This window comes from Cetorhinus maximus, chromosome 2 (genome assembly GCF_964194155.1).
Source record: "Cetorhinus maximus chromosome 2, sCetMax3.hap1.1, whole genome shotgun sequence".
In the NCBI taxonomy this organism is placed as follows: domain Eukaryota; kingdom Metazoa; phylum Chordata; class Chondrichthyes; order Lamniformes; family Cetorhinidae; genus Cetorhinus; species Cetorhinus maximus.
This window is the reverse complement of record NC_135880.1, coordinates 115,374,817-115,398,989: the sequence shown is the minus strand read 5'-3', so window position 1 is coordinate 115,398,989 and position 24,173 is coordinate 115,374,817. Positions and strand designations below refer to the sequence as shown.

The 24,173-nt window shown below is 43.2% G+C and overlaps 1 protein-coding gene across 3 annotated transcripts in view; it reads right to left on the bottom strand.

Moving 5' to 3' along the window:
• The window catches only part of syk (spleen tyrosine kinase), a 177,997-nt gene that overhangs the window by 144,724 nt on the left and 9,100 nt on the right, over positions 1-24,173 (bottom strand). Inside the window, exon 1 of one of the 3 annotated variants that reach the window (XM_078568693.1) lies at positions 18,055-18,135. The exons of the other annotated variants lie outside the window; for them this stretch is intronic. The gene's annotated coding sequence lies outside the window, so the exon portion shown is untranslated. Of the gene's footprint in view, positions 1-18,054; positions 18,136-24,173 lie in introns of those variants that run through there. 3 annotated transcript variants of the gene reach the window in all.

Below are 24,173 nucleotides of genomic sequence, written 5' to 3'. Positions count from 1 at the left end.
TCTGTGAGAGTTTAAAAAAAACCTGTTCCAGTAGTTTCAATTGTGTTTTTATTTCAAAGGTGAAATAACCTTAACTGCTACCATTATAGCATTATTAATGCTTGGTTGCTTTCCACACCTATCATCTCTGTAGAAGAATGGAAGTTCACAGTTTGATTGACAGCTCAAAAAGGTCTTTGATGTGGGGCTATGGATACAACTGTTTGTTTTGATAAAGGATTAAGATTAAGTAATAGAGCTAAGGGATCTCACAACCAACAGATCAGATCTAAGCTCTGCAGTCCTGCCACATCCAGTCATGAATGGTGGTGGACAATTAAACAACCAACCACAGGAGGAAGCTTAACAAATATCTCCATCCTCAATGATGGGGGAGCCCAGCACATCAGAGCAAAAAACAAGGTTGAAGCATTTGCAACAATCTTCAGCCAGAAGTGCTGAGTGGATGAACCATCTCAGCCTCCTCATGAGGTCCCCAGCATCACAGATGCCAGTCTTCAGCCAATTCGATTCACTCCACATGATATCAAGAAAAGTCTGAAGGCTATGGATACTGCATAGGTTATGGGTCCTGACAATAGTATTGAAGACTTGTGCTCCAGAATTAGCCTTGCCCCTAGCCAAGCTGTTCCGGTACAGCTACAACACTAGCATCTACCCGACAATGTGGAAAATTGCCCAGTATGTCCTGTCAACAAAAAGCAGGGCAAACCAACCCGACCAATTGCCATCATATCAGTCTACTCTTGATCATCAAAAAAGTGATGGAAGATGTTGTCAACAGTGCTATCGAGTGACACTTAGCAATAACCCGCTCACTGACACTCAGTTTGGCTCCTCAGCTCCTGACTTCATTACAGCCTTGGTCCAAACATGGACAAAAGAGCTGAATTCAAAAAGTGAGATGAGAGCGACTGTTCTTGACATCAAGGCAGCATGACCCAGTGTGGCGCCAAGGAGCCCTAGAAAAACTGAAGTCAATAGGAATCAGGGAAAACTCTCCATTGGTTGGAGGCATACCTAGCACAAAGGAAGATGGGTGGAGGACATTCATCTTCGTACCGGGACATCACTGCAGGAGTTCCTCAGGGTAGTATCTTCAGCTGCTTATTTAATAACCTTCCCTGCAACACAAGGTCAGAAGTGGGGATGTTCGCTAATGATTGCACAATTTTCAGCACCATTTGCTATTCCTCAGATACTGAAGCAGTCTGTGTCCATAAGCAGCAAGACCTGGACAACATTCAGGCTTGGGCTCGTAAGTGGCAAGTAACATTCATGCCACACAAGTGCCAGGCAATGACCATCTCTAACAAGAGAGAATCTAATAATCTTCCCTTGACATTCAACAGCATTACCATCGCTGAATCCCCCACGATCAACATCCTGGAGTCTACTGTTGACCAGAAGCTGAACTGGACCAACCAGTTAAATACTGTGGCTACAAGTGCAGGTCAGTGGCTGGGAATTCTGAGGGGAGTAACTCACCGCCTGACTCCCAAAGCCTGTCCAACATCTACAAGTTACAAGTTAGGAGTGTGATGGAATACTCTCCGCCTGCCTGGATGAGCACAGCTCCCACAACACAAGAAGCTGAACACCATCGAGGACAAAGCAACCCACTTGGCACCTCAGCCATCATCTACAGTGGCAGCAGTCTGTATCATTTACAAGATGCAATGCAGCAACCCACCAAGACTCCTTCAACAGCCCCTTGCAAAACAGCAACCTCTACAAACTGGCAGACACATGGGAACACCACCACCCACAAGTACCCCTCCAAGCCACACACCGTCCTGACTTGGCATCATATCGCCATTTCTTCACTGTCACTGGATCAAAATCCTAGAACTCCCTCCCTAACAGCACTCTGGGTGTACCTCCACCACATAGGCTTTAGTGGTTCAAGAAAGCCTTCTCAACCACCCCTTCTTGAGGGCAATTAGGAATGTGCAACAAATGCCAGCCAAGCCAGCAACACCCAAATCCTGTGAAAGAAAGTACTTGAGGGGATTTAAATGTATGGAACGGGCTTTTAGGAATGGGAGTTTTTTAATATATATATCTAGTGAAGGCTGCAAAAGATATTTAGAACTTTATTTTGTTTCATCTCAGCATGGCACCTGTGGTCTGCCCATGGTGGATATTGAGTGAGTTGGCATGAAGGATGTAAAGGCAAAGGGTGGTGGGTGTGGGAACATGAATTGGCATGAGTTGGCACTAAGTTGACTTAGGGGATATAAGGGACCTTGGGGTGGATGAGTCGGCATGAGTTGGCTCTAAGGTGGCATGAGGACTATAAGGGGCCTGTATTGATGGGTGGGACATGAGTTAGCATGTGTGGATATAGGGAGTGGATGGGGGATGTGAGGGGTGAGGACTAGAGGGCCTAATGTTTTACAAAGCAACTGGGACAAAGTCCCAGAGAACCAAGGCGGGCCTTTCAAACAGCCCACCTTGTCACTCAGCAGCCTCTCTGGCCACTTCCAATCTCCATCTGGTGGTGGTGGGCCTGACTCGATCCCATTCCATCCCCCGGAACAAATATCCTGCCACTCAAGGCACTTTCTCCCAAGGTGGGTGCGGTCACCCAGGAAATTTCCCAGCTCCTGCTACCTGCCTCAAAAGCAAAAGTCCAGGCCGGTATTTCAGCAGTGCTGGCTTGAAGAAAAGGATAGTCAAGGAGCATTACGCTTTGAGTACCATCTCACATGGAATGGAAATTTGATGTGTTCCAAAGGGGCTCCATCATATTGCCACCCAGGCAGTGAATAATCTACCTATGGTGTTCCCAGGCTTAACCTGCTTTCTCACCCTTGTATTTGTCAATACTGTCAGCTGATTAAATGGATGGTTCCATAATAAATCTTCTAAGACTGAAGTGTATTATTTAGTTGCTAGGTTTCTGCACAGAACAAAACAGATTTTCAGCATAATCCAATGTGTATCTAATCGCTTGGACTAGGAATGTAAAATCTAGTAATGGCAAAGTCATTAGCCCAGCCAGCAAATTTCACTACCTTGTACAATCAGGAATGGGCAAACAGTTCAGATATCCAGCTGATTTTGAATTTGAGTTGCATGGGGTTTCATCCAAACTAAGTCACAATTTTTGAATCTTAGCACTACACCCAAAAAATAAGGGCCAGCTTGAAATTTGAATTTTGCGGCCCATTTTAAAATGTTAAATAGTGGAAAAGGAACCTGTGGAGCTGACTTAACCTTGAATGTTCACCCATTCAGGTTTTTAAGTGGATTTTGATTTAGGTGGCTAGCTCTCCAGCTGGAAAAAGGCACTGGTCTAATTAAAATATTCAAATAGGGGTTAACTGACATTTTCAGAACCCACAATGTGATTTTCAATTAGCATTACGACCACTACTCAACCTGCTGCAAAACCATGGTCAGTACAAGTTGGGTGGCATCCATTTACAGCACCATTTAAAGAAATCATTCGCTGCAGTAAGGAAAAGCTGGTCACACTCACACTTTCTACAATTGGTTGAGAATTTGGAGCTTTAAAGCCTTCGCTCAATTTATGTCCTTGCTGTTGGATGTGCTCATTAAGCTTCCCACACGTAAAATATGCTTTTTCCTGTGTACCCCATGATGTTTCTGTCTCCCCTGAAGATGATGCTGGCCATAATCAGCAACCGCCCCACTGGGTTTACTGCTGTCCCAAATAGTGAGATTAATAGTGGGAAATAGTGAGAGAAATAGAGATTGCTGCTTGCTGCTCAACTCTTCTGCAAATGAAACTCGTCCACTAAAATTGATTGGGCCTTCTGCTGACATCACCAGGTGGCAAAGCAGCTGCCCTGCCCACAGCCAATGAACATGTCAAAGTCAACATATTTAAGCCATGTATTTTCTATCAGGAAATGGAAAAGATCCTGGATCCCTTCACCAAAATTATATTATATTTAACTGTAAACAAACAGCGTTCTGGATGGCAGAAATTTGTGCACTTGTTAATTGAAAAATGTTAATTTAAAACTCAACATAAATTCACAAGAAAATAACTTTATACTATAATAAATTTTTAGGTATCATCAATAAGGATTGCAAAGAGGAAATTCATAAAATTAATTGTTAAAAGCATCATTGTATGGAGAACAAATAGAGATTCCAAAAACAGGGATATGCAAATTAGTGATGGTAAACTGGTATACAAGTGATCTTTAAGTAAGATCTCCTTAGCATTTGTGACAGTGGATTGCTGCAATAACCTTACCATTGCAATCGTTGTTTAACACAATGAAAATACGCAACAAATATGAGGAAGGAAATGGTTATTAGGAAACCAAACTAACTGAAGCCAAATAAAGCAGCAAAATATTAAAAATTAGCGAACAAAAGATGAAGTACACTTATAGCGATCCTCTAAACATGTATTTAAAATATTTCCTCCCCTTAAATAAGTTTGTGATTGGATCCAAGGGCAGGAATGAATTGGATGAACACGTTCCTTGGTGATAGTGCACTGCTGCAAATGGTTAAAATGCATATTGTGACCAGGAAGTCCCCTGACTTGATATTCTGCGACGGGTTAGCTAATCTCATCTGGGGAAACTGTTGGATTGATACAACTGGTCTCAGCACCCTGAGGGTAGACAAAAAGGAAGAAAATAAGCCTGGGTATTTGTTCCTACCCAGTTCTAATAAGCCCCGTAAATAATAAAGAACTTTAATTGACTTATAGCACCTTTCACATCCTCAAGATCTCTCAAAGTGTTTTACAACAAAGTATAGATAATGTGCTTAAATCCATCACGGGGCTTGAAACCACAATCTTCTAACAGGAGCCTGAATTTTTAGCTCGGCGGGCAGGTGCGATCAGTGGGTCTGGGATCAGCCAGGAAACCGTTATCGGCCCCCGACCGCGATTTCACACTGGCTGGTCAATTAACTAATAATCAACAGACAATTGTGCCATTAATGGGCTTAATTGCCCTCTTAATTGTCGGCCGGCGCCAGTGCGCGATGAGGTTGGGACATTCCCCCGTCATCTCTTGCGATTTCACGCCCGATCCATGTAAAATTCAGCCCAGAGAGGTGAAAGTGCTATTAAAAGAACCAAGCTGAATCTTTAAAACTAAATCCTAAAAATAAGCATTTTCATAATAATACAAAAAGATGGAACTAGTAAAGGGGAAAGTTTCATAAAAACTACCAAAGGGAGGCTTTAATTGTTGTTAGGAAAATAATCTCTCACTAGGAGAAAAACCAAGTGAAAGCAGAGTGGGGAAAACCGTGGAATTGGGCCATAACTTCCCAGCTCCAGGCTTGTGTAACTGGGGCTACCTCAAAAGTGCATTGGGGAACACCCCCCAGCTCCCACCCTGGAAATTCCCAGGCAAGAATTGCACAGCAATAGCATGGGAAGTGCAAATTTCGATTTAAATCACAAACTTCGGTGGTTCAGATTGTCATACAGCAATAGTTACCCAGAAATTTAAAATAATTAAAACCACTTCGAACTTCTGGGTAACTATTGTACAGACCCACACTGAGCCCCCATGGGACTCCTCCCACACCTCCTAACCCTCAGGTGACTCTCCCTACTCCCCAGCTACGCCCCCTCCCACGGGACTGCCCCCCAATGGGACTCCCCCCCCCCCCCCTCCCCCCTGCCCAACAATGGGACTCCCCTCCCCACGCCACCTTCTCTCTGGCTTGAATGTGGCTGGACCTTTAAACTCGCCTGATTTATGGCAGCTGGTGCTGTAAAAAAGGGGCATGGTCTCCTTGCCTTTGATTGAGCAGCGCTCGGCAGAAGGCCCTGGGAGCATGCTGCCCTGTATAGTTCTCACCTGGCCTGAGTCAGAAGATTGGGTGAGGCAGGATCGAAAAAATTTAAGGTAAGGAAGGAGTGGAGTGGCAATATGATTCTGATTGCCACTCTGTGCAAGCTCAAGCCCAAAGAATTAGTCAACAAGACGAGGGCTAATTTTAAAATATACAATTCTTCAGACCCACCTAAGAGGGTATTGTTAATTCAAGTGCACGGAATGATCAACACATTCAGGTGTCTTTTAAGTTTAGATTGTATGCAAAATACAATCTATAAGTCACATTTATCTTAAAGTGACCATGTGGTCATCTAGACACGTTACCAGACAGAAACCTCAAGCATGTGAACCTTCACTTGAGGCTTATTGGTGATAGTGGGTTAGCTGAAATGTTGATAGAAAGGCAAACCACCAGCATAATAAGACCAACGGGGGAATCATCCCAGATTTGCCCAAAGTGCAGTAGTGGGTGGGAAAAAGTCATTTTACCTGCTGGCCGCAATGGCGGGTTTTTGCATGACATTGTCCCATTTCTGCCTCATTAATTATGCAGCCACAGGAAACATGCCATCTCACTGGCGGACGGCCTCTGATTTGCCCGCCACGCCGTTACCTCACTGCTTCCTCATGCAGGATGCCATATTTAAACTGCAGCCGCGCACACACTTCTCAATGCTTGCAGCCCAGGAGGGCACCAGTGACAATAATGGCCCCAAAAGCCAAGGAGAGTGCAACCTCCAGATTTGGTGACGCATCCCTGGGACACATTCTGGAGGCCCCCGGCAATGTCCTCTACCTCACTCTGGCCGCAGGAGGCCCATCGGTCTCACCAATCCGGCTTGGGAGGTGGTGGCAGAGGCAGTCAGTGCCAATGCTGGACACAAGACATCAGCCATCTAATGCAGATGAATGATCCATTCATGCCACCAGGGTAAGGCATCCATCTCATCACTCTAAACTCACATATTCACAAGCCCATCACACATTCACTTGCATCTCACTCATTACTAGCTCAAGGGACATCACCACTCACTCCCTCACACACACACTCACATCTCCATCTGGCCTCAACTCCTCTGGAGACTGCCTCCTCAGCCTTCACCATCTTGAGGCCACTTGTACAAACCAACATGTGCCTCCACGCACACCCTGGGATATCCCCTTCCCTAGTACAGCCCTCGCCCTGCAGCATCTTCCCTTGCCTGAGGCCACTTCTCCCCCTTCCCCAAGCAAGATCTAGCCCTGCAGCCATTGAAAAGCCACCCCCACCTTACAACTGGTCTGGTAGGTAGAGACCTGCCCATGAGCACCCCCTAAAAGTGATGTGGTGCTGCCTGTGAAGCCTGGCGCTGATGACTGCGAGTGCTGCCCGAAGCAAGGTAGGCAAACCAACCTCAAAGTCTAGAGTGGAGTGCAGCTCACCAGGTGCTCGTCACTTATGTACAGTTGTGAAACACGTTGACATGCAACAACACTGATGTGCACGATGATCCAGCGTGGGGGGATGGTTCCGGCAAGCAGGGCTTATAATGAGATGCTAAAGTATTGAAAGTAGGTTCCTGACGTGGGGTGGTGGGAAACATGGCCCACCATTGAAGGGTGGAGCGGACGATAGCAAACTGGTTTCACGATGGCGTGAAACTGATTTTTGGAATTTTTACCAAATTGTCCCCCCATCCCCACCTGCCATGACGCCCAATGCCAACAGGGCTGGAAAATTCTGGCCCAAGGCTAGATTCCAGCCATTCATAACTAAATGAGTAAAACAAATCTTCTGGGTTCATTGCTCCTTTAAAGTGCACTTCAAGCCAGCAAGAAAACAGTGAGAAGCAACAAATCAGTGAGAAGCAACAAATACATAGTTTTGAATATAAATCATATCAACTTCTCAGCTCTGCATAATATTGCATTTTGCCCTTAGATTCTGGAAAATATCAAACATAGCTAAGAATTGGAATAATACCAGCATTTAATGCTTAAGTTGTTTTCCCTCTATCATATTGTATTAATGTTATTTCAATTATTGAAATGCTGCGTGAAAAAATTTTCCTCATTGCTTTTACCAAGGTATCTTCATAAGATTGTTTCAATTGAAATGCATGAATGAATCCTGGAAGCGCCCATTACGACAGAATACAAAACAGTGCTCAGTAACCAACTGAAAATGAATCCACATGCAACATTAGAATGAAGAATTCATCAGCACAAAGACATTGGGCAGGATTTTCCTCCTGTCAGGGGCGAAGTTGAAATGCGGGCGTGCACAGGTGTGCCTCCGATCGCTGCCCCCAATTGGGGGCGCAACGCCAATTAAGGCCCGCCCAGCATGACATCCGCACGGAAGTGCTATGCGTTGCCTGTCCGGGCGGGGGAGATTCCCTCAGCCAAGAATGCGCTCTTTCGCGCACGCGCACAAAAGAGCGCACTCATCTCCCTGAGGCTAAGTGCTGCCTTAGGGAGATCGGCTGTACTGTCAAAAATATTAAAAATGGAAAAGAAAATTCCCTGACATGTCCCCTCATGTGACACTGTCACATGAGTTGGGACATGTCCATAATTTTTTTAAAAACTTTAATAAAATTTTAAAAAATCTATATGAAACCTCATCCCACCCGTGGATGAGGATTCATGCCTTTTCTGAAGCCCGCCAGGGTTCCTGGCCTGCCCGCCAACCTTAAGTTTGGACGGGCAGGTCCATTAATTAGTTAAATGGCTCTGTCAACGGCGTCAATTGGCCATTGACAGGTCAGCAGGCCCGCAGCTGACTTTGCTGCGCCCCCGCCTACCTGAAAATTTAAATGGGGTGCGGTGACCTCGGGAGTTCCGCCCAACGTCATCTTGCGTCATTTTACACGTCAGCGAGCGGGGGGCGGGGCCCACTCACTGACGGGAAAATCCTGCCCATTGACTTACATCAGTGCACTGAGTATCTTATTTATGCATCAACGGTTTAGAAAATACATACAATTTTACATCTACTCTTATTATGAGTTTTATTTTAGTTATTTGCTTGCCTACGCAGAGAAGAAATAATTATCAATGCAAATAATGTATGCCACTATTGAATTCAGGAAGTCCTTGGCATTTACTCATAATAAATCTCTTGCACATAAATATAGGTTTCTAATTTGTCTAAAATTTAAATAAATGTTGTTGAGTTATCAATTCATTTATTAATTTAAAGCTTTAATAATTTTCACAGATGTGCTGCATCTTCTTTGTCCTTTGATCAAATTTAATTATTAATCTTGATCTTTTATACTTATAGTGAAATGCAGTGGGTTAGAATACTACACTTACACATCTGGGCCAGGATTTTCCAGTCATCGGGTGGGCACGGTGGGAGCGGTTGCTGAGCCGACCACCACCCGCGATTAGCTCCGCACCGCAATTTCACACAGGCGGGCCAATTAAGGCCCGCCCTGCGTGGATCATGAGCAGTGAGCGCTACCTGTGCGGGCCGGGGGAGGAGAGAGAGTCGGGTCCAGCGCGCAGTTTGTACATGCGCGTGAAAGAGCGCTTCAATCTCCCTGAGGCACAGAGCTGCTTCAGGGAGTTTGAAGTGCTTTTTAAAAAAATAACTAAAGACATTAAAAATTTAATGAAACATCCCACCTCAGTTGACACTCACATGAGGGGACATGTTTTTATTTTCAAAAGAAAGTTTTTATTTAATTAGTATTAGCTTTAGGAAACCTCATCCCGCTCGTGGATGAGGTTTCCTAAAAAACGTAAAGGCCGCTTGGCCTTTTTGCCTGGGCAGCGTAGAATTCTACACAATTACCTTGTTAATGGCCTTAATAGGTCTTTCAATTATTGGCGGGCGCACAGCCGACTCCAACATGGGCCCGCCGAATGAAATATCGCGCAAGTTCGCGATAACATCGGGATGCATGCCTGACATCATCGCGTGTCATTTTACGTTCCAGCATGTCGGGCACGCGCCCGCATGCCGAATGTATAATTCTGCCCCTAGAATCAACATTTTATTTTTTCTCTGCCAGCCAAATAACAAATCCTCAAGACTAGAGGGTTTCCATCCCAGGGTTTTAAAAGAAATAGGTGAGAAAACTGAAGATGCCCTAACTACAAACTTTCGAGGCTCTCTCAATTCAGATATTGTTGATTTAGATTAGAAAACAGCGCATGTCACTCTGCTATTTACTAAAGGCGACAGAGGGAAACCAAAGAATTATGGGCCAATTAGCCTAACATTTGATATCGGCAAATTACCAGAGTCTACAATTAAGCATAGGGTGACTGAGCACCTTGAAAATTTTCAGTGTTCAGAGAGCGCCAGCATAGAGTTATAAAAAGGGTAGGTCATGTCTGAAAAATCTAATGACATTTTTTGAAGAGGTAACTAAAGCAGTGGAGAGAGGAATACCTTTGAATGTAATTTATATTGACTTCCAGAAAATATTTGATAAAGTCCCTCATAAGAGATAATGGGGGGGATATTGAAGTTCATGGAATTAAAGGGAAATTATTGACCTGTTTAGGAAGTTGGCTGAGTGGCAGCAGACAGTGGGCAGGTGCTCCAACTGACGGGGTGTACCAAGTGGTGCCCTGCAAAGATCTGAGTTTGGACCTCAGCTATTTATTGTATTTATTAACAACTTAGATGATGGGATAGAAAGCCGCATATCCAAATTTTCCGATGACACAAAGCTAGGCAGCATTGTAAGCAGTATAAAATTATCAAGTGATACTGATAGGTTAAGTGAATGGCAAAACTGTGGCAAAGGGTAAATTTGAAGTTATCTGATTTGTATGTAAAAATAATAAAAAGGTACCAAGTTGTGAAAAGCTAGAAACAGTAGCGGTCCACAGAGATGTGGGGCTCCAGGTACACAGATCATTAAAATTTCATGAGCAAATATAGAAAATATTCAGAAAAGCTAACTGATTGCTGGCCTTTATATCTTGACGCATAGAATACATGGGAGTAGAAGTCATCCTTCAGCTTTACAAAGCCCTTGTCAGACTTCACCTGGATTACTCTGAGCAGTTCAGGAGGAAGGATATATTGGCCTTGAAAGGAGTGCAACTTAGATTTACTAGAATGATAACTGGAGTTCAAGGGTTAAGTTACAAGGAGATATTATACAAACTAGGATTGTATTCCCTAGAATTTAGATGGTTAAGGGGTGATTTGATTGAAGTTTTCAAGATATTAAGAGGAACGGATGGTGTAAAGAGAGAAACTATTTCCTCTGGTAAGGGAGTTTAGGACTAGGGGACATGGTCTAAAAGTTGAGCCAGATCTTTCAGGAGTGAAATTAGATAACATTTGTAGGTGCAAAGTGTGGTAGAAGTTTGGAACTCTCTTTCACAAATGGTAATTGATTCTTGATCAATTGCTAAATTTAAAACTCAGATTGATAGATTTTTGTTAACTAAAATGTATCAAGGGATATGGGACAAAGGCTGGCAAATGGAGTTAGGTCACAGGTCAGCCAAATTTGAGAGGAAAAATGGCCCAACTTTTCAAGCTTTTTCCCATAATTACAACCTTTCATTCCTTGTTTCCTTTGAATAAATCTTTGTACAGTTTGTATGGTTTTAATTTCTTACTGGAATGACATTTTAGAACTCTACATCATACTCCTATTGTGACCTAACCATTGTCCCATACAAACTCAACATTACTTCTTTGCTTCAATACACCCCCAATATAATATAATATACAATATAAAACCAAAATACTATTTGTATCTTTTAATGGACATTTCCACTCTACACTCACACTTATAAAGACCCATTTTCTGTATCCTAGCTCTCTCTTCTCTATGTCATTAATGGTGCCTTTTAGGATATATTTCCTTCCACTGGTCTTCTCAAAATCTACCATTTCCCTGCACTGAGCTGCATCTGCCATTTCTTTACATACTGTACTAACCTGTCCACGTCCAACCTACCACACTTTTCTCCATGACTTGCCATGTCCCTTAATTTGGGGTCATTGGCAAACTTCAATATCATTTATCTGTATTGATTTCCAAATCATGTCCACAAATAGAAAGACAAAAGAGGTCAGACATCTCTGAATCACTCCTCATCAATTCAAAAACATTCATTTCACCCTATTTTCTGCTTGCAATACCCTAGGGTGGGATTTTCCAGCCGCACCCACTGCCGCAATCGTACAGTCCCGCCGAAAGTCAACGGACTTTTGGCTGGGCCGCTGAATCTCCCACAGTGGGTCCTGCCAGGACGGGCCCAGAAATTCCCAACCCTAATCATTTTTCCTTTTCTTCTCCTTGAATGGTGTGCGTGTGTGACCTCAGGACATCTCGACTCCCAGATAATGAAGTTCCTTTAAAATTACAGTCACTCCTGAATGCTGAATTGATATCAGGGAAGGCTGTGGCCTCCAATGAGTGCAGGTGATGTGCCCTTCTGCCCTTACCCCCATCGTAAAGGGGTTCTTTAGCACTGAGACCCATCATAATTATCTGAGGTTATGGGTTCAAATCCCACCACAGTAGTTGGTGGAATTTGAATTCCATTAATAAATCTGGAATTAGAAAGCTAGTCTCAGTGATGGTGACCATGGCAAATATCATCCCATTTGATTCACCGATGTCCTTTTCAGAAGGAAATCTGCCATCCTTACCTGGTCTGGCCTACACATGATTCCAGATCCACAGCAATGTGGTTGGCTCTTAACTGCCCTCTGAAATGGCCTAGTAAGCAACCTTCAAGGGCAATTTGGGATGGGCAACAGTTGCTGCCCTTGCCAGTGATGCCCATAGCCATCAAAGAAAAAAAATACTCTAAAACTCTCATGTGGGAATTGAGTTAGGACCTGCCCAAAGGCACAAAACAATGGATGAACTGATTGCAGTAATGTAAGGAAATTCAGCCAGCTATTTGAGCAAGCAATATGATAGACAACTATAGAATTTCTTTTGGTGGAGCTTATTGATGAATATTGGTCAGGAAAACTGCCCTTTGTCTTCTCCATATTGTACCATGCCTCACTTTAACAGCATTAACTAAAAGTAAGTAAGCATCTCCAACAGTACAGCAATCTCTCAATACCGCACTGGAGTGTTAGTTTACAAATGTATAAACTTTATTTATGGGGTATTCTAGTAGAGTGGTTAGTGGTTATGTTACTGAATTAGTAACCCAGAGATCTGGATAATAATCTAGAGAATGTGAATTAAAATACCATCATGGCAGTTTGAGAATTTAAACTCAGTTAAAAAAAATCCTGGAAACATTTCTGAACCACTCCCTGTATTTAGGCTTGATAAAGAATCATAAAAATTATGCACAGCAGAAGGTCATTCCCAGTGCTGACACGCTGTTCTGGAATGCCAGATTTTAAAAAAATACTTTTTCTTTTCAAATATTTATCCCAATCCTTTTGAAATGAAGTTTTACGGAATTGTCGTTCGGTAGTGCAGAGTTTGAGTATTGCAGAAAAAAGAGGCATGCTGTCAAAGCTTCCCATCTTGCACTCATTAGGACAGATGTAAAAATGCCAAATTTCAAAGGGAGCAACCTCATGGGGTACTATGGGGGACAAATGCTCCCTTTGAAATTTGGCATTCTTGTGTCTGTTCCAATGAGCGCAAGACGAAAAGCTTTAACAGCATGTCTATTTTTTTCAGCAATACCTTTATAGAGTGATTGAATAATACAGCACAAAGAGGCCATTCGGCCCAAGTGCCCCATTGCATTCCAGATCACTAACAACTCACTGTGTAAAAATGTGTTTTTCTCACATCACCCCTGTTTCTTTGGTTACCAACCTTTCTACCATTGGAAGCAATTTCTTCTTATGTACACCATCAAAACTATTCATGATTTTGAATACATCTATCAAATCTCTTCTTAACCTTCTCTACTCCAGGGAGAACAACCTCAGGACTACAGTCTCTTCACATAACTGAAGCACCTGATCCATAGTACCAGTCTAGTAAATCAGTTCTTCACCCTCTCAGAGGACTCAGCATCCTTCCTAAAGTATCATGTTGAAACACAGAGCCAGGGATAGATTTTCCAATCAGTCAAGCTTTTGGTCATATTATGGGTATGACCAACTGTGAAGTTGGGTGATCAGTAATGTTTGATTTCCATCCATTGGGATTGGAGTTCCTGATGGCTCCCTGAAACATGCAGCAGTTTTGGGGGCTGATGAATGTAAATGAATACACAATTATGTCATTCACATGATTTTCAGTAATTTATTTTAATTTAATGTTATTTTCTTTATCCCCATATAACTTGAGCGTTCATAATTACTAGGATCTAAGTTCAAAAGAGATCAGTAGTTCCAATGCTGAGGCTAGGGGGATGCCAGGTTTGCCTGACTGCACCATCTAGTGCCTTGCACCAATATACAAGCACATGTTTACAGTTGTTTGAAAAGCAAAGGCTGTGAAAGCTTTAATTTACTATGGAAGCTGTGACAGAGCCATGCCACATGTTACAAGCAGATCTGCAGCCAAATTCCACTATAGGTATGGCAATGCCAGTGACTGTAATAGTTTTAGGCCAGGATTTTCCGGCCCCGTGGTGGGCAGGACCCGCCGTGGGCGAGGTGGCACCCCAGCCAGAAGTCCATTGACTTGTGGCGGGACCGGAAGATCCTGGCGGCGGGCGGGTGTGGAAAATCGCCCCTTAATCTCTACCTCAATAGCCACATGTGGTAAAATGTCCCTCAATCTATTGGACCTCAATTCAAGAATCTTCTTCCTCTCTTCCAACTAGTTTCTTTCAGGAAGAATCCTTGGATTCTGTTCCCTGGTTTCACATTTGCTCACCATGGTAAGGTCCCCAAGTTTCACTCACCCTTTAAATGACTGATCCCCTCAGTGCTGCCAACACTAAAACCTTGCAGTTGCTGCTCCTGGCTTTGTGGGAAATATTGGTCCCCACACCTACCCGCCACATTCGTAAGTCTACCCCTGAACTCCCATACTGAAGTCTCCGTCTCCCCAATGATCCCTCATCCCCAGTCATCCTTTCTTCAAGTCCTCACTCACTCATCCCCATCTCTCTCCCTGTCCCCATTCCCTTGTTTCCCTTTTCCTTCCCATACTTGAGCCCCCCCTGAATTCAGAGATCTCCCCACAATTTCAGATACAGCACAATTTCAGAAATCCACCTTTGATTTCAGACACCTCCTGATTAAAGAGCTTACACCACCATTCCCAATTTCAGAGACATCTCCTCCTCCAATCCTCAATTTCTACCCCAGTTCCCAATTATTCTAGCTCTCTATAGGTGACAGTGATGAGCTCCAGGGAAAAGGCAGGGAAGTGATTCTGTTTAAAATGAATGCAATTTAACCTTGTTTCAATTCTTGATAGCACACTGACAGTTAGTAATTAGTACAATATGTCACATAAGTGTCTGTGGTTTTGTAGATGAATTGTAGCAGGAAAATTAAATTGCTGATCTTCCAGGCTAGAGGCAGCATTTGGGATAAAAACTCTCCATTTTGGGAAACTCCACATCATTGTGGGAATGTTGGGAATTCTACAAACCTCCCAATACCAGCTGCTATTGCTGTCCCTCCAAAGTCCATCTCCCAGGTCTGTTCATCCAGATGGTACTAAATTTTATTTTAATTCATTAGCTTCTTATTAGGCCTCATCTGCTATATCCCACCACAAGGCCTGCTCTCCCTGAGCCCAGAAGGGCTGGATTTTTGCAGAGTCATGGAGACTCCACAGACTTTTAAAATACTGGATGAGACCCAGATGTGGAGGCCCTCCCAAATTTCTAAAAGATCCCATTTCACCAGGAGGGGAAAGGGGGCAGAGCATAACTCACACAGGTGGGAAACCTGAACTCAGCTGAGACAATTTGAACTCAGTGCTGAATTCAAAACAGACCCCATTTTTGTTGTAGCAGTGGCTATATTCCCCAGTGTAGGAGCCACAAATTTATAGAGATGTAAATGCTTATGTAGGGTGGATAAGGTATATAGAACTGTCAAGCCATTTAAATCCCCAACCCTTTAAAAAAATTTTAAAACAGCCTGCCTCCGTCAGAGTGAGTTAAAAAATACTCAAGCTGTGATTTTTAAAAAATCCACAGCCCTTTAAAAATTTGGGGGGAAAAAAAAGCCTGCCTGTATCAGTGGGAGTTGAAAAGAATCTGTGCTAGCAGTTACAATAGCTGTTTGTTGACATTACCCCAAGGGCTATCATTATATCATTATTAAAGTTGTGCTACTTTCCACAACCTACAATTATATCAATGGGGGGGTTTGTAAGTTCACAGTTTGGCAGCTCAAATAAGTTATTAAAGGATTTGCTGTCTTTAATCAGGGCTTATGAATAGAAGTCTGTTTGTTTTGATAAGGGATTAAGTACTTGAGAGGCTTTTAAAATTTTGAATGGGATCTCATGAATAGGAGTGTTTTGTTTATTATACTGACAGCTGTGGTAGATATTTAGATGTTTATTTTAGTTCCTGAGGTCTGCCCATGGTGGATACTGGGCGAGTGGCATGGAGGGTGTAGGGGAAAGGGTGGTGGTTGAGGGGCATGAGTTGGCATTAATTTGGCATGGGGATGATAAGGGACCATGGGGGTGGGTAGTGGGCATGAATTGGCATTAAGTTGGCATGGAGGCTATAAGGGGCCATGAGGTGGGTGAGGGGCATGAGGTGACATGGATGGGGATTGGGGAGTGGATGGGGGAGATGATGGGGTAGGAGGGCTAAGGGCTAGAGAGCCTAATATTTAATAATATAACTCAGATGAAGTCCCAGAAAACCAAGGTGTGCCTTTTAAATGGCCCATCTTGGCACTCAGCAGCTCCTCTGGCTGCCTCTTATCTGCATCCGGGGACGTCAGGCCCAACTCCATCTCACACCCGACATTCCAGAGAAAAAAAGCACGCTATTCTGGGCACTTTTCCACCCAAGGTGGGTATGTTGAGCTGGAAAATTTCCAAACTCGAGCTTCCTACCTCAGGAGCGAAAATTCGGCTTACAGGGCTAAATAACCGCCCAGAGACAACGTTGGTATGGAGTTGGTATGCTCCACGCCGACCCACCCTGCAACCATAAAGCATGCTTGATTGGACTAATGAGGGATGAGTGGGACTTCCACCTCATTGGGGCCCTCTGGAACTGCCGACCAACCCGATTGGCCAGTAGCTCCATCAGTCCCAGCAGCAACAGAGAGGCATCAATGGCCATTGGCAGGACTGCAGAAGGAAAAGAAGATCAAGGCCCATGTATCACCTGAGCAGGTAAGTCCAGGGTCTTGGGCCGGGAGGGTGGGTAGTTTAGGGAGCGAGGCGGGGGGGGGAAAGAGTGGGTTTAAAGCAGCGAGTGGGTAGGAAGGAAGGTGGGGGAGGGTTGATCTAAGGGAGGGCCATCCTGGGATCGACAAAGGACAGCCCCCAAAGAATGACTCCCCCCCTGCCCACCTTCCTTCCCACCCTTTAAATGTTTAAGTTAAAAAAAAATCAGATTTCCCGCTCCCACCCGACATATTATCAAGGTCAATTGGTTTGATAACAAGCCTAATTGACCCTTAATTATTCATTTAAATCTGGCGGGCGAGCTGCCGATTTCACTGCCTGCCCGCCCTGTATTATGGGGGTAGGCGGGAAGGTGGTGGGATGGTAACCCACCCTATTTTACGAATTCCTCCCCCCACCCACCCCCAGGAAACACACCTGCTGGGGGCACATAAAATTCAGCCAACAGTGTCTTCACCCAATTCGAAGGCCTTAAGCCTCTTGCCCTACATTTGGTTCTTTACTGAGCCTATGCTCTCCCACCCCCATGCTCGCTGAATAAACTTTGCAGGTTGCAAAAATAGCTTGGATCACTGCCTCTTGTCTCTGCAGTCTAATCTATACCATTTTCACACACCAGAACCTTCATTTTCAAAGGCCAATCATAATATATTTACCACTCTCCAATCCACTGTTAATGTTGTTTGGCCTACACATTTAAATCAAAATCATTTAGCACTCACAACTCAGCACTCTGAAACTACAATCCAAGTAGGCTGTCAGTCATTACAGAATCCAGTGCCAGGTTTCAGCTCAGCCTGATTGTTCTGACTTGAATAACTGGAAGTCTCAGGTGAACTCATCTGGCTTTGAGCAAGCATAACAATAATCACAATCACTGCAGATAAATAAATGTCTGCTGATTTCCAACACATTTGTTTTATTTTAGATGAAGATTTGGACAGTGCTTAATTGCTTCATATGATTCATGGATAGTTTGCAAATGTATAACAACTTGGTAAGATCATCTGCATTCTACTTACTGTTTCAAAATCTTGGCAGCAAAATCAGCTCATTGAGCTGTCTGAATGTGAGACCCTGGAACATTTTGCGACTGCTCTTTCATTAAGCAGCTTCATATAAAGAGGAAAAGAATGTGAATGTAAAATCATCAATTCAGACATGATAAGTTATAAGTCTGTGAGGAATAAGTTGATTAATCTTTAACCTGAGTTGAGAAGAGAGTGTTTGCTGGCAAACAAAGATTATGGCCCAAAATTCATTGACTGAAACAAGGAAGAAGATTTAAATGTACTGTTATCTTTTCTCCTGGGATCTTCAATGCAAGGAAACAGAATGATATTTAGCTTCGAAGAATATTAGCTGAAATAGCAGCTGAGATAATCTATAGGAGAGTGTAATGAACATCACTCAAAGTTACTCAGACCTTGGAACAAATGTTTTTAAATTATAGATGTCAGGGTTGTTGGTGAAACTTGCTTTTACATATTGGTCACAGGTTACCTTCCATGGGAATAAAAACAGCTTGACTGAGATCATCCTATGCAATAAAATAACTATACATTTAGCTCTTAAAGAAGAAAGATCATTATGATAAATTAACTGTGAAAACATGAGTTTATCAGAGTACTAATGGATTTCCACACAGTGATTCAAGTGCCAATTAAGTTAATTGTTATGGGATGATCTGTCTAAAATACACCAACTTGCAAATTTTTTGCATAGTAAAGTGATGTTCTCTAATTTACAATTCATGTTGAATTTAATATCCATGTTAGGCAAACGTTGTGGCCCTTCTTAATCCAGATTCATCTTAATTAATTTTAGATGCAAAGAGTGGAGTGGGAAAAACATATCTTGTGATAAATCCTTAACATGTTGAATTCAAAGTGAAGTACAACACAACTGTTGTATCAAATAAAATATTCAAAGTAAAATGTTATACAAGGGCTTTAAATTGTGGGATACGAATTACGACTGTTTGGATGTTATCGTATTCCAAAACACAGAAAATTTGAAGAACTTTTGATAGTTCCCAGACTTAAACGCTATGAGGGTAATCCTGATGTGATTAATTTATGCACATCAAGTCCCTTAATCCAAAGTTACTGTATATTTGAAATGTGTGTCCTCATTTTATTAATATTTAATATATTGAATGGGGGGGGGTGTTGGTAGGGACAATTAGCTCAGCTGGTTAGGTGGCTGGCGTGTGATTCAGAATAGCACCAATAGCTATTCCGTGGTTAAATTCCCATTCCAGCTGAGGTAGACTTGGGGCCTGCTTCCTTGCCCTGCCCTTTGGCAAAATCACAACAAAAGCCGTGGCTTGGTGACCCTCAAATAAATCGAGGATGTTACCTGGAAAAGAATACATTGGCTAGAATTTTCCATGCCCACCAGCATCGGGCATGTTCGGTGCCGTGAGCGGGCAATATGGTGAGTTTGGTTTCACGACAGTGTGAAACCAGTTTGCAATCGTCCGCCCAGCCCAATGGCTGGCCACATTTCCTGCCATCAGAAGTGGGGAACCTCATTGTAATACATTGGCATATCATTGTAATGCCAGCCCGCCAGAGTCATCACCCCCCCACGGGATCGTCCGCCTACTCGGCAGGAAAACATGCCGACATGTTTCACAACAGTACATAAGCGACATGCACCTGGCGGGCTGCACTTCGCTCAGGACTTCAAGGTTTGTTTGCCTCGGTCAACACTCGCAGTCATCAGCGCCAGGCTTCACAGACAGCACCACATCACTTTTAGGGGGGGGGCTCATGGGTAGGTCTCTACCTGCCAGATCAACCATATGTCAGTGACTTTTCAACAGCTACAGGTCATGGCCTTGCTTGGGGAAGGGCGAGAAGTGGCCTCAGGCAAAGGAAGAGGTTGCAGGACGAGAGCTGTACTGGGGAAGGAGGGTAACCCAAGGTGTGTGTGGGGGCACATGTTGATCTGTGCATGAGGCCTCAAGATGCTGAGGACTGAGGAGGCAGTCTCCAGAGGAGATGAGGCCAGATGGATATGTGAGGGTAAGTGTGTGAGAATGGGTGGTGATGTCCCTTGAGCTGGCAGTGAGTGAGATGCTATTGAATCTGTGATAGGCTTGAGTGTGTAAGTTTAGAATGGTAAGATGGTTGCCTTACACTGGCAGCACGGATGAGATCATTCGTCCTCTATCTGCATTGGATGGCCAACCTCTTCTGTGCAGCATTGGCACTGATCATCACTGCCATCGGCTGCCATGCTGGATTGGTGCACCACTGCCTGCCCTACAGCCAGAGCAGGGGTAGAAGACATCATGGCAGGCCTCCACAGCGTCAAAGTGGCATTCCAATGACACATCATTAAACCTGGGGGCTGCAGTCCTTTTGCCTTTCATGGACACCTTCCCTGCAGTAGTCATGGACTGGAAGCACTGAGATGTATGCGTGCAGCTAGATTTTAAATATGCCACTCCGTGTGATGAAGCGGTGAAGTGATGGCGTGGCAGGCAAATGAGAGGCCGCCTGCCATGGAAGCGGCGTGTTTCCTGGGAATGCATAAGTAATGCAGCGGGTTTGGGACGATATGGTGTGAAAACCAGCCATCGTGGCCAGTGGGCAAAACGGCGCATAAAATGACATTTTACCTGTCCACTACCGTGCTTAGTGCAAATCTGAGATGATTTCACCCATTGGCTCAGTTGCATTATTCACAATCTAAATGCAAATGATCTGCAGATCCAATGTGATTGCATAAATCTTAAGCCACAAAACCCAGTAAAGTGGACAAACAACTTCAAAAAAAGCTGACAGTTCTCAAAAATCTAACAACTCAAGAAACAGTGTGCGAGTGAAAAACAGCTAGGATTAAAGGCAAGCCAAACCAAGTCCACTATTTTAAGGTGACAAAGCTCCTTTCTATAACTTTGAATTTCATGGTTTTGATTAATGTCTTTGCATCACATTTCACAATTCAATTCATTTTCTTTTACGAAAACAGAAATTCTGTCAAATTTGCTGCTGAGTTTCGAAGCTCCTGAAAACCAAACTAAATGCTTTTGATGTGCGTACAACTGCACTGAGCAGTAAAAGATATTGACAGCAGCCTGCTCAGCCGACACTCTGTACAGTGTCTGTAGAAACAAGTTGCCCAGATGAAATAAAATGCCACTGAACATGTTACATCCACAGTCCTAAATATGCTTTCCACATCACTGTAAAACCATCACTTCAAGTAACCAAACACAGACAAATCACACAATGAAGTCATCATGCTTCGCACATACATTTAAACTTTGCAATTTTACATTTCTAGCAGTGCATTACAGTAAATGCTAATTTTGTTGTCATATTCTTTCTACTTACTCAGTTCAACACAAACAATAAATTCCTTCCTATCCAAAACCTGGCTTTCATTGTAAAAAAAAAATGGAGCAAATTTTGCTACATTCTGATTTGGAATTGATTAGGCAATGATAATACGATAAGCATTGATCATCAGAGACAATTATTTTATGAGTATCCACCTTGTGAATTTTACAACAAATGTGTGAATTACTATCCCTGAGAACCTTACAATAAATTTGCAAGGTTACACATTGTGCCAAGGCAAGAGTAGCCACAGGCTTGTATTCTGTACAAGCAATGCTATCTGGTTGAGTGCCCCTATTTCAGATCTTGATAATGATGTGGAAGTTTTACATTTTCTCATGCTTTGGGTGTCCTGTTGCATCAGTGAGCCTGCATTAACTATTACATAAATCTTCACTTCTGAGCAAGATACATCGGATTCATATGTGCTGTTCCCAACACTGGCCAGGTTGGCAAAGATACCATAAACACATTACTAATTTCCATTACTAATATATGACTTCACCAAAGCTGTGCTGCAATGCATGCTGCCTGTTCTGGTCTCCTCTAAAATTCAGAGCATCACTATATACTTGTGTAATTTACTACTATGATCATCTATTTTGAGTATGTGCCCAAGTTTCAAAGGGAACCAGAGCACCTAATCTATTGTGTAGCTTGCTTCACTTACCTACCATTGAGAGTCTTTGTCCTAACGTGGGCTCAGCTTTATGCTGGTATATAAAAAAGACAGTTTAAATGTTATTACAACATCTATTGGTTTGGTTCCAGCTACACAGCTGAAGCTGGCATTCAGAGGGTTTCAGTAAAAGCAAAGCAACTGATTCAGAGTGCAATTTGCATGTTTGCCACTACTATTTCTGAGTTGAATATACACTGGTAACCTGGTTTATTTACAATAATCAGCTCTCTCTTGGAAGTATGCAGAAAGGATACTAGTCATAACTTCAGCTTGGAAACTGTTACATACGCGTTTAAAATTCAAAGATCTTAATTTAACTATGTAAGTATAAATAAATGAAAACAGCAATGCAATTTTTTGAAATTCTAGCAGTATTGTTTTCAAACAGGGAGAAAATAGTTTTGTGAGAATAGGTAATAACTGTGTGAATGGGGAAAGAGGGAATAACTGGCTCTTTGAATGGAGAGCCTTCGTAAATGGGGAAAGAAAGCCTCCGAATGGCTGAAAGGGGGAGTGTATGTGAATGCGGAAGAGGCAAGGAATAACTGAGAATAGGGAAAATTAATATATATTGTAAATAGAGGAGAGGCAAAGAATGTGTCTGTGAATAGGGGGAAAGAGGAAGGAGAGTTTCTGTGAATGAAGGAAGAGAAAGGGGGCAGAATTGTCAGGCACTGCTGCTGTCAGGGACGGAGACCTGAATATACTGGCCTGGGCCGGCATGCATGTTTCACGACACCATTCCAGACACCGGTCATTTTAGGGGAGGTGCATTTGGGACCCAGCAGGGCCGCTCACCACTACCAGGCAGACAGCCAGTTAGGGTCATTAAGAGCCTTGTTAAGGGCACTGACAGAACGCTCACTGGGATTTTCCAGTCAGCCTCCAGTTTCTGACTTGATGGGGTGGGGGTGTTGGCAGTTCAACTGCCTGGAGGCGGACACCCAGTGACAGGCCACGGTCCCAGCGCTTCAGGCAGGCCTCAAGGCTCTCACTGCCGGCTTGAGTGAGGGTACTGCAAAAAGACCACCCTAGAGAGGAGATCCCGTCCCACAATGATTGCCTGGCTGTTTTTTTCTGTTTCTATTTAAATTTTTTTAAAAGTTGTTGAAAGAGTACCTTCCTGTTGAAGCACCCTCTTGATTACTTACACTTCACTGCAGCCTGCTGCACATTTCAAGCTGGAAGGCCTCTAACTGGCCCTCAAGCTTTGAGAACACACCTGTCACCCTTAATTGGACAGGGAACCTTCCTCCAAGCCAATTAAGACGACGCCTCCATAAAAAATCTCCTGTCAGTGACTGTTCCCCCAGGGGCAGGTTTGAGACCCCGAAACAGTCCTGGCTCTTGTTTCCTGTCCCCAAAGTGAACATTTAGCCTGACTGACTCTGCAAATGGGCAGAGAGGAGAAGGAATGCTTTCAGATTAATAAAATATAAAATAAAAAGTTAACCAGAATGCAAATACAAAATTCAAAATTGAGGACACTATGGGTGGAATTTTATGGCTCCGTGGCAGTGGGGGTGGGGTCGTAAAATGCGGCAACCCATTCAAAACTCTATTGACTTTGGTGGGAACGGAAGATCCCGCTGGAGGGAGGGGCCGTAAAATTGTGCCCTATAAGCCCCAGACTCCCTGAAAATGCATATTTCATTATGTCTGAGAAGAGTGGACTGGCTTTTGGAAAAAGTGTATAAAATTCACCATTTACCGCCTACACTTGTTTGTTCATCAATGTACCATCATGGTTGAGTAACTGTCATCTTTGAAATATTTCGGCCAGTAATATGCTGTTGAAATAACAGCAAAGCTGTAGGAGTTTGCTGTTATTTTTGTACAAATGTTACTGGAACTTCAGGAAAGGACAAATGCATAGCTAAACACGGAAATCCAAATATTAGCTATGAACTAAATTTGTCACAAGTTGTTAAATCTTGTTCATTTCAGCGCAACTATCCTTTTAACAAAATTATGTGTTAATTAATGACAAAATCTCTGACACTGATAATGAGCTACTAAAAGTGCATTCCTTCAGGTTTTCCTTTCTGGAGATAGTTAAAATATCAAATTTGTTTATTTTAAATTTTCTTTTCCCTCTAAAAAT